The sequence below is a fragment of the Homalodisca vitripennis genome, unplaced genomic scaffold (assembly GCF_021130785.1).
Source record: "Homalodisca vitripennis isolate AUS2020 unplaced genomic scaffold, UT_GWSS_2.1 ScUCBcl_3021;HRSCAF=8263, whole genome shotgun sequence".
NCBI classification, from domain to species: domain Eukaryota; kingdom Metazoa; phylum Arthropoda; class Insecta; order Hemiptera; family Cicadellidae; genus Homalodisca; species Homalodisca vitripennis.
In genome coordinates this window covers 27,789-39,649 of record NW_025779146.1, presented here as the reverse complement: position 1 = coordinate 39,649, position 11,861 = coordinate 27,789, and positions in this window count along the sequence as shown.

Sequence of the window (11,861 nt, the reverse complement as noted above, 5' to 3'; positions counted from 1 at the left end):
CTAGCTATCCTCCTCTTCCCTGAAATGTTAAGATGGAGGCCAAATTTGGTGTAAAGTTGAGGCTTGAATACTGAGCTGAGTGACAGGAAATGGGCATGAACAAACTGTGAAACGATTTGAAAAATTGTCATATTAATCTTAGAAATCAAACTATTTAGATCAGGCCTATCCCGTCTATAAGGAAGGGCCAACCACAATCACGTTTGTGTTGCTAGTCGATGTTAATAATCTGGTAACTCTTTTCACTTGTTATAAAATATGTAAGTGTGGATCATAAAACATTTACATTGGATAGAATACATAACTGTAGACTGATTCTTTCTGTTAATTTATAGTACTGAAGGGATTTAAAACCATAAATAAAAAATTTATTATGCTTACGCATAAAACATAATTATATGTTAATCAACATAAGTATCACCACACAAGAAAATAAATTCATTAAAAGTCCTTAACATTAAAATCCTTTTAACTAAAAATGCGTTATAATAACATAGGAATTGTTTCACTGTGTTTTTTCTGTGATTGATAATCGCAAGACTAGAATGTATATTGCTTTGGGTAAAAAGAATATTTAGAAAAAATCTTTGAACTGTAAATAATTAAGTAAGTCTTCCATAAATCCTTGTCTCGATCCTGGTCTTCGCCATAGTACTCCTGGTGTAGATTTTCCACGCCCTAACGTCTATGAACATTAAACTGAACAATAAAAAGTCCTAGCCTTTATCTTGCTTTTGGCCATTGCACTTGTTCCTGGTCGCGCTTTTCAAACCTAACGTAGTTTAAGTTTAACGAATTGTGTAAATAAAACATTTGTATTTTTCGAAAGCTTTGTTATACCTGTCGTTTGTTGTTTCCATGTAAAAGAATATTAATACGTACACTGGTGTGTATATTTCACCTGTGTCGCTTTGTTTCTATTTTTGCCTTTACTTGCTTGTTTACATCATGACTATTACTAACATTAAGTACATGTTATTATTTCATGTTCAATGAAATCTTATGCATTAAATATATTTAAATATTTATGGATGTTATAAACGTGACCTGTATTTTACCTTAAAATTTTATCATTTATAATATGACCTTTTTCAACAATTCACATTTACTATTTACTGTTTCATTACTAAGAAATCTTATAAAGGAGGTTTTTGCGATGAATAAACATTAAATATTCCGAGTCAAGTTTTAATATATTTTTATTTGTGTAATATGGCCTGTAATAATTTTGGGAGAAGTTTAAAAGTGCACTGTTTTGTATACTACGTAAATTAGGTACGTAAAAGCAACAATCTGAAAAATCCAACTTTTTTTGTAAATAGGCTAATTAGCAATACCGTAAACGGTCATATCGATAAAGATCTCAGGCTAATAAGTCTTACAGTTATATATTGACACATACAACCATAATCTAATAAAGGAACAGATCTTTAATATAGGGTGTTATTCAAATGTTTATATGGTAGGTACTCACATTAATATATAATCCAATAACATGTATTTCGTTAAATTTTTGTTACTACATATGACTAATAAAAAACATTATTTCAGGTAGAAAAACCTGATTTCAGATCAGAAATGATGGTACACCTATTCCTACTATATGTTTTGGTACAGAGAGGATTAAATACAGCACAAAACACAAATTATCAGTTCTATACAAAACGAACCTTAGAATGTTGTAACTATAATATAAACTCAAGTAAAAAAATCTGTATAACATGTTAACTGCTCTGGTACTTTGTGATGTATAAATATTCGTTAAAACTAAGACCTAAACTGTTTTAGGTAACAAGTGATATTGAGATCATAAACTGTGATTTTAAGTAATGAAATTACCTCATCCATGTAAGTCCTGGTCCTGGTCGTGTTTCTTGCCATCAAATAGTGTTCCTGGCTCTACTTCCGCGACTAGTTGTGAGTTGGACGAACTTTAAAACGGTGCGACATTTCAATTTCAAATTATTATAAAAAATATTAAATTATCTAGGTACATTGTTTCCATGGATATTAAATAATATGTTCTGAAACCTGCTACGTGGATTTCGCCTGTTTTTCATATTGGTGACGTCACGACTACTAAAATTAAACCCATTTCTTGTTACGCCAACGCAAACATTCTAAGAAGACAAAGATGTAAATAAAATACTATAACATAAGTTTTAACATAATTTGTTCCCTGCCTACAAATATGTGCTACATAATATTTATACATTATTATCCAGGGTTAATGTTTCAAATGACTTTTAGTACCATTGCTAATAATTATTCTACATTAACGTTCTTTTAAATATATAAATAAATAATATAACCAATCAATTAACACAAATGCATCACTAAAAATATGAAAATATATACTTATATTAAAATTTAAAAATTTTTGAAAAATTCGTGAACGAGTATAATAGCTTAAAGTAAAACAGAGACATTGAAGAGTTTATTACGTATTATTTAAGCGTCTCAAGTAACAAAGGCACATTGTCAAAGCATCTACATTGCTTTAATATCAAACACCTACAATAAATTCCTGAAAAAAGCTTGAAAGAATAGAATCCCACAAATGTATATAACATGTCTATGTTGAATTAAGGCAATCTATTTAAGGTATTACATCAAGTAGTTTTATCAGAACACTACCCTAATTATTGTTAGTTATAGGTTAATCTACATGAAGGTATACATGTATTTATATGTTTCAATGAAACACTTAGAGAATGTTGTTCCTTCCTTCAAATGAAGGAAACAGACAGTTTATTTATTACACACAAGATCCGTGCACACGAACCACAGATGGTGGATTCAGTATACGGGCGAGTAACGCAACTGTTGATTTACTAAATATTATGTTTTTATTTTTTGAGTATTTCATAGAACACAGTAAAAAGTAAAATATCCTTATTGCTTAAACCAGTGACATAAGCCTATTGTTATTGAAAATCTAGTTTAGAATTTTGATTCCTTAATTGTAATAATATAGTTCAAAGTGAATTAATATAATTAAGGTAAATTTAGAAAATAAAAGTAACTTTTAGTAAACATGTTTTTACCTACTTTCAAATATAAAATAGTAAATATATATATATATATATATATATATATATATATATATATATATATATATATATAATATTAATAAATTAAATATTTATAACTTGTTAAATGTATTTGGACTTTATCGTCAATTGAATTTTACGGATTTGAGGTACTAAATTACATTTAAAAACTCTTTACTTCCTAATTTTTATAATTAAAAAATAACAACGATCTTATAAAATATTAAAACTCTGAATAATCATTACTTTTCAAACAAACCTTTTACTTGTTTCTTAATTTTAACTTTACACATATGTGTTACATTTTAAAATAAAATTAGGTTTTGAAAAATATTATGTATATTTTTTGTATACATTTCCGATAAAGTCAAACAATTGAAATCTTACACCACGAAAGTTTCAAAATTTAAAATACGTATCGAAATCTTCTGATATCTTTGTTTTATTAATCTGAAGAAATTACAGAATACAAAGTGAAGCGTTGGCTTGTGAATGAAAAGCAGTATCTAATATAATGAGAATTAGAAAATGAAAAATATCCTAATAAACATTTTATTTTAGTTTTCTTGTGCTGGTATTTTTGATGGGTCCTCATAAACAATTTTCAAGGTAGTATAAGCGTACACACATGCACGAGAGTGCTTTTAAAGCCGCTCGATTCTTTATTAAGCTAGTTAGCGATTTGTAGTTTAATGTTAATTTTTGTAGTATTTATAGTTTTTAACAAATTACTTTGACACTGTACTATATTGCATTACTTAAAATTTTAATTTAATTTCTTAGAAATTGTTGTTTTCTTATAATTCATTATTTATAACATCTTTTTTAAGATCATCTTTTAAATTTAAATTAATTTAATTTAAATTTCCATGGTAAACTACAATCAAAATTAGGGAAACATTGCTTTTAAATACAACATATTTTTAATTATTTTGCATATATAGGTAAAATGATACATAAATATAAGTTATTTTAGCTAACTAATGAAATGTTATTCTAATGAATTCAAGCTCAAAAACCAAAATTAGAACTAACAGTTATCCCTACAATGAAGGGTTTAATGCAGCTGTTACCATTTTGATTGGGTATCCTATTATTAATTCACAGTCTAGTGTTTGGCATAGTCATTTTTAACTACGTAATATGCAGGATGTTTATATTTTACAAATAATTTATTGATCACAGCCCTTTAATGCAAAAGTCAATTTAAAGCATGGGTAAGGCATCCAACATACGAGTATGTAGCATCTTGCACCTAAAATGAAAAAGTATACTACCGGCAGAATTTGTAAACATTAAGAATTTTTGTGTCCTAAACAAGAATGTTGATGGAATACCTATAAATGTTTATTTGCCGTAGAATAAAATTTAACAAATTGGTACACATGTGTTTCTGGCTATATTATTACTTCTGAGGAAGACCGACTTTTATTGTCTTGGCAAATCATATAAGGGATTCGTTGAGAAGCCAATACATTATCTTATAACAGTCATAAGATGGAAATTTGCATTTTATTAGCTCATAAACCTGCTTTATCTCTTGAAGGATGAGCGGAATATCTAGTAAGATTGAAAAAAGTCTTTGCTTTAGCTTTTGTGGGAGTCAAAGAGGGAGAGTATGAAAGATTAAAAATTAAAATTTTCCATAAATGATATTTACAGTATCTATACACACTTAAGCCTAACTGTCAAATGTTGCATTTGGTAAGCGTATATAAAACATCATAATATAGATACAATCAGTTTACTTAGAAAATATAGTAATCTGAAGGTGATATAAATGTTATTGGTGTCTAACGGTCAGTTATAATTATTTAAATCTAAGAAAAATAACTCTTCAGAACTATTGTTATTATATGTTTTTAGTTCAGGTAATAACCGTACTTAGTCCTAATTAATACAAAAAGGTTAACGAAATGACAAATAGCACAATACAAAAGTCATATACGCGATACAAAAGCCGAAGTGATGGTCGTAAGAGTTGTTCTACAAACCTAATACACGTGATTAATGAAATTTTTATTATTAAATCACACGTGCGGTCTTTAAAAATGTACAAATAAAAACTTACTACTATTCCCTTTACCACAATACCAACAAAACCTCTGCTATGATACGCTATCCCTAAGATGGATCTTTTCCATGGAAAATACACAGTTTTTTATGTACGTTTCACGTGTTTACCTTAATTTTCTCTCAGCAACTTTGCTTCTTTACGTCAACACTAGTACTAACATGAAACCGATTTTTTGGTTATGAGATTATCTAGCTATATAAATACTATAGAGTCAAAAAGAAATATGTTAAAATATAATTTAAATGTGATTTTGTCTTAGGTTAATATAGTGTATGTGGTAATATATCCAACGTGTTTTAGTTACTTTAACAAAATATAAAATATTTCCCCCTGTACACTTATTCCAAAGTAGTACAAAATTCCAGGTACAAAGTAATTAAAGTAGCCGAGAACAAAACTTTACCACCATAATCACTTTATTATTATGATAGCGATAGATAGTGAGAGCATACATTGGGATTTATTATTAATAAAACTAAGTACCTTATCCTTGTATTTCCTCGTCCTGGTCCTGCTCCTGGGCATCGCATCCTGTTCCTGTTGGCGGTTCTCCGACTTACTGCGAGTTGAACTACGTTTGAAGAAGTATACTGAACTATCCTACAACATTTTTAAAACAACTCAAACTTTTCCCTTATAGTTTCTATGGAAATGTCTAATTTTAATAAATATTACTGCTGGGTATGTTTCAGCTGTATCATTGATTTTGATTCCGATATGAAATTACATATTTTTCGGTCACATCTTATACCAACATTCAACCGACTAACACACGGTAATGTTTATTAATTCACATTATGTAATTATAAGTAAGAAAATTCTGTGCAGTCAGAAGTGGAATAAAACATTACGTTAAGGATTTTTTGTCCTTATTAGGTTATGGTGAGTGGTATAAAATATCCAGGGAAAGAGTTATATGTGTCGTTTACTCTGTTGTTCATTTACATATACAAACTTACGTACATTTCACACTTATGTTATCACGTAATTCGGGTAGTCTATAATACACAGTACTTTTCAATTTCCTTACAAAATTACAGCTATCACATATTTCATTACACGTGTGCAAGTCACTACTGTAATTATGTAAAATTTTACCTGAGAATGTTGTAAGTTTATTACTTTACATAATATTTTGTATTAGGGAGGATCAATTAAATTAGTTCAAGATACAACACAACACCGCCTTGATATCTTAAAAATCTATGGACATTTATTGAGAAAGATGTTACAATTTACTTATAATAAAGATAATACTAAATTTGAGTTGAAATACTGTTAGAAAACTGATGTTGGAGTCGATGGAAAAGTCGATGACATGGGTGATATTAGAAAATGGATGAGAAATTTTATAAATTACTATGATGTCTTACAGAATGGCTTTTCGATAGGTTAAGTTTCTTAGGACTGTCCCAGTTCGTGCCTCTCATACGTTGGGAGGTTTTATTCCGGGCGTTTCGAAATCATGGTTTTACCTACAAGCTGGTCGTTGTAAAATACGAGAGTTTTTTTGAAGTCAGATGGTTCCAGAGGATGGGTTATCCTGTAGATGAAATGGAAGATTTGATAGTTGTGTTAATGTCATAGACTGGAGCGTAGAGGTCAATCTGGTCCAGAGGCTACAGATTCTAGTTCTGGGAAGCTTCTAGAGGTCTCTTATTAATAATGCCTACAAAACACATGCCACCCGATTGTGTGGCTTTTGTTATTTTGCTATCCGTGTAACGATGGAAGCTTTTAGAAACATAGAGACGGAATGAATATAAAGACCGAGTTATCCAAGAGGCTGATTCGTATTTTAGTTTTCGCTTAAATCTGCCTTTCAAATTATTATTTACATGATTGATTCAAATATCTACATGCCAATCATAACATTTTTTGTTACACAGGAAATGATACGTAAATATTTTTTATTTAATCGTAATTTATTTCATTGCGTAAAGGTTTAATATTTTTAATAATATGAACAACTGCATTTTAAGTAAGTTATACCAACTGAATAATTATTATCAATATTTGGATGGTTTTTTAAAATGATTAAATACTTAGTCTGATAACTGATAAGCAGGTTCTCCTGTTTTCTACATTACCTTTAACACAAGACTGCTAAAAAGTATCATCGTATAAAAACGCATCACGTAACACAGTGGGCTTAAAAAATGATTAAGCATTGTCAATACTTTAATTAAATGATAAATTCAAAGTCTATCTCAAAATTCTTTATCCAGTTTCATTTCAAAAAACATAATTTATATCAATGTAGATGTTGTATAACATTATTTCAAAAATGATATATTCAATCATTTTAAGGTAATTTGACAAGAGTCAAGCAGTATGAGCTGGTTTTAATCGAAATCGATAGTGAAAGAATTCTATAATCAGCATTCATGTTTTTTGTATGAGTTCAAAATAGGAGGAATCAAAAACCTAAAAAGAGTTACATAGTTTTTTCCGACGTAAAATTGTTAAGTTTGACATACTTAAAACCACCCTTCAGACAAGAAACTATATATCCGCAACAGGAAATCATTTACAATGCAACATTCAATATATTTTATCTAGTGGTCTGAAAAGTTATGTATCTATTATTTATATGAGAGAAGGTCAGTTTGAAGTGTATTGAGGCAGAAAACATATATCTGAAAAGAATTATCGTGTCAAATTTTTAATCCTTCTGAAACCTTTACGCCAAATATCCAAAAATTCTTTCTCAGAAAAACATCCTCTATCAATTTAAAAAACATTCAGGTTATGTCTTTGTAAAGTACAAGTTGGACCATATCTATAGACCATCGTAAGTGGATTTTTATTGCATTCATTATTTTTAAAATAATTCATTGTTTTGTTCCATCTCAACGAAACACCTATTTAAATATATAGTATACGGCTATATAAATATTTTATAAATACGTAGCATTCATAGGTGTTGGTGATTATATTTATTATGCTCTGTAGTCCTATTTATCGTATTTTGTTTTATTTTTCAAAGGAATTGTTACCAAAATAAAGAACATATTTCTCCTTATTATCTTGATATTTCTTGTTCCAAAGATGTGTTTATATATATATAATTTTCGATATAAAAATTTTTATATTTTTAGTTTTGTTTAATTTTACACAACAGTGCACGCTACCAGTTCTGTACTTAAAGACACCGTTTATATGGACAACTAACTGTCATTTAAATTTAATGTCAAAAAGTTAATAAGTACTAGTCTACGTTATAATGTTTAATCTTATATTATAAAAAAATGTAGCACAAAATGTGTAGCTAAGCGCAAATCTTGAGAACGAATGGACCATTTCGGTTAATTCATTTTGTGAAATGTTCATTGAAATCCATGGAAGGTTTTTATGAAGCATAAATGTAAGAAAAATTACCTAGAATTTTTTGAAATTCAGAAAAAATGTAGTTTTTTCGTTTCATAATCCAAATAAAACTGTCACTAAACAGCTGTTCAAACCCTCAGTTTTATGTCTCTTAGGCGATTACTGCTCTTACAATCTTAAAACATTTGTGTGAACCTTGATATTTCTATATTTACTCAATAATTTATTAAAGAAGATACGCATTAAAATCGCAAAAGAATTAGTTTTCCAAATTGTATTTACAATATTAAAGAAACATATATACTTGAACATGGGGCCAGCAGAGCGCTACGTCAAAAAATGGTGTCCATACGAGGGATTTTACCACTGCTGTCAGTCATGGAGCCTGGGACCAGAAGAGCGCTACAACGAAGAATGGTGTCCATACGAGGGATTTCACCACTGCTGTCAGTCATGGAGCCTGGGACCAGAAGAGCGCTACGACGAAGAATGGTGTCCATACGAGGGATTTCACCACTGCTGTCAGTCATGGAGCCTGGGACCAGCAGAGTGCTACGATGAAGAATGGTGTCCATACGAGGGATTTCACCACTGCTGTCAGCCATGGAGCCTGGGACCAGCAGAGCGCTACGTCGAAGAATGGTGTCCGTACGAGGGATTTCACCACTGCTGTCAGTCATAGAGCCTGGGACCAGCAGAGTGCTACGTCGAAAAATGGTGTCCATACGAATGATTTCACCACTGCCGTCGGTCATAGAGCCTGGGATCAGCAGAGCGCTACGACGAAGAATGGTGTCCATACGAGGGATTTCACCACTGCTGTCAGTCATGGAGCCTGGGACCAGCAGGGCGCTATGTTGAAGAAAGATTCACAATCCTCCCATCCTTTAATATAACGCACTCTCCACCTTGGAACCATACAATCACCTCTGGCCATCTTGAACCAGAAGTGCCTCATTCTTCTTGGCCCATTAAAACGGGGTAAAACAGCTCGACGTTCTAATATCAACTCTTTAACTGACTATTAATCATTGTGTAGGACAATTTAAAACAATTTGGGCGCAGCTGGAGTTCTGAATATGTATAATAAAATCGGACTTAAACGTTGTAGCATGTTTTCGCTTCAATTTCGAATTTTGATTAAATATGTAACATAGATTTCCATAGAAACAATTAAGATTGTTTTATGATTTTTAGCATTTCTGTTATAAATTTTAAATTTTTGTGCCAACCAGTTACTCATAAAAAATACTGCGTTCACTCTGGAGCATTTACGTTCGTCTTTTAGTTCCACCCACCTCATATTTATCTTTCGGCAAATCAATGTTTTATCAAGAATTGTAAAATGATAACAAATTATATCTATGCTTGATTTAAAATATATACAAAAAAATATACCTTATGTACGGAGAATGTTGCACATTGCATCCAGTCTTTCAACATACAACAATTAAGGTTATAAAAAAGGGCATAAAAATTTTTACACTACATTTAAAACCAGATGCATGTGACCATCAAAGATTGTATTGATTGTATTGTTGCAACATTTTGTTGCATTAAGCATCCAATTGTGTTCTACTAAATTTGCCTTTTGATATTAAAAAATGTCTACCATTTGTTTTTAAAACACTTTCCGTATATTAAAATTGTTGATTCCTATCAAATTTAAACGTTGATTGCGGTCTATTTATTAGTGGCCTGGTATGGTTTGTTTGATAACAAACTCTTGCAAGACAATGATTTAATTTTTTAGCATTCCAATTAATATGTTGTTTTAGTGTTGTTCTCTAGATACTAATGTATCTAGAAAATATTTCATATATGATAAAATAACCTGATATATATTAAATACTGAAAATAAAAATATGCATATTATTAGGAGTATGTACTATTATATCAGTATTAGTATCTACAAGTTCGTATATATATATATATATATATATATATATATATATATATATATATATATATATATATATATATTTATTTATAGATATATATTTATTTATTGTATAGTTCAGTATGGAGCTGAAGAATATAGTTCTCACAACTAAAAGCGTTTGTTACAAAGTCCTGGAGAAAGTATGGTGATACTACTGTTTAGCCCCCGAAAACCATCAGTTCTTTGCTATGAGAAATACATCCAACTTGGAGTAAAGTAGTTCCGCTTAGACCGTTTATGAACGGTTCATTTTGTACCGGAAATAAATTAAGTTCTTGTAGAAATGAAGTTTCATTTAAACTTTCAAATCCAAATATGAAATCTTTATTGAAATATTTTAGAACATGATATATTCAGTGTTTTTGTTTTACTATATTTGTTTTCATATCAGTGTTCAGGTAATGAAAATTCGTATTATAGATTTTGTATGGATTAGTGTTTTATGTGTTGAAATGTAAAAGGCTTTAATCATTTATGGTTGAGTTGAGTCTGTATACAAATGTATTTATTGCGCTATTTTACCGTTAATGTCATGGTACCAATAAGATCAATGTGAAAATATCCACTAACGCTCAGCCAAATCCCATGTAGTGACATGTACTATTATGGAACTTCATTTTTATCTTAGGTGGAAATCTAGCTCTATGTTCAATATCCAGTCTATTTTTCGGTTCTCTTTCGATTTATCTTGTGGTCGTACAAACAGACTGACAGAAAATATCTCTCCAGCCCTTCAAGTCGTTTTATCTAAGTATACCAACCACTAAGAACAATCAACACGGCAGAAATAGGATGGTGACACAACAGTAAATACGAGTGACCTAATTAGCTTAATTACTAAGTGAGTAATACTCACTACAGAAAAAATACATTGTTTTTTGTTTAGGTTACAGGTGTTTAATTTTTTATTTATTTTTGTAAATAAGGTCTATATTATTATTGATTGTATATTATTGATTTTTAGAAAATCATTTAAGAAAATATATGTGTTACTAAAGGCGCAGTGTAGCGGTTACGGCGGTTATCACGAAATAACTAAATGAAGCAATATCGAGCTTGGCTGCTGCGTGTATGGATGACCGCTGAGCGATCCTGTGCTTGCAAGCAGCGCGCCTGCTCGGCCATTGGTGGAGGTTCGGAAGTCATCTTTAAGCCGTTGGTCCCCAGGTAATGTGTTAGAGGGGCTGCTTAGTCCTAACTTCGTCTGGGAGTATAATACTTTACTTTTACGTACAGAAGAAAACTTGAGAAGTCCATTTTATTAAAACACGTCTAATTACGGCCTTTTAAATTCATATCCGATCTAGAAGATAAACAAAAAACTTGATATCTAGAAGTGCCTTAGCATTGAATGGAGCAAATTTATCCATCCTCTCAAATAGTGGGAGGCATTTATTTGCATGGACTTTTAAATGAACTGGACTCCGACTTATGACGACAAGACGGTAATCTGTAAGAT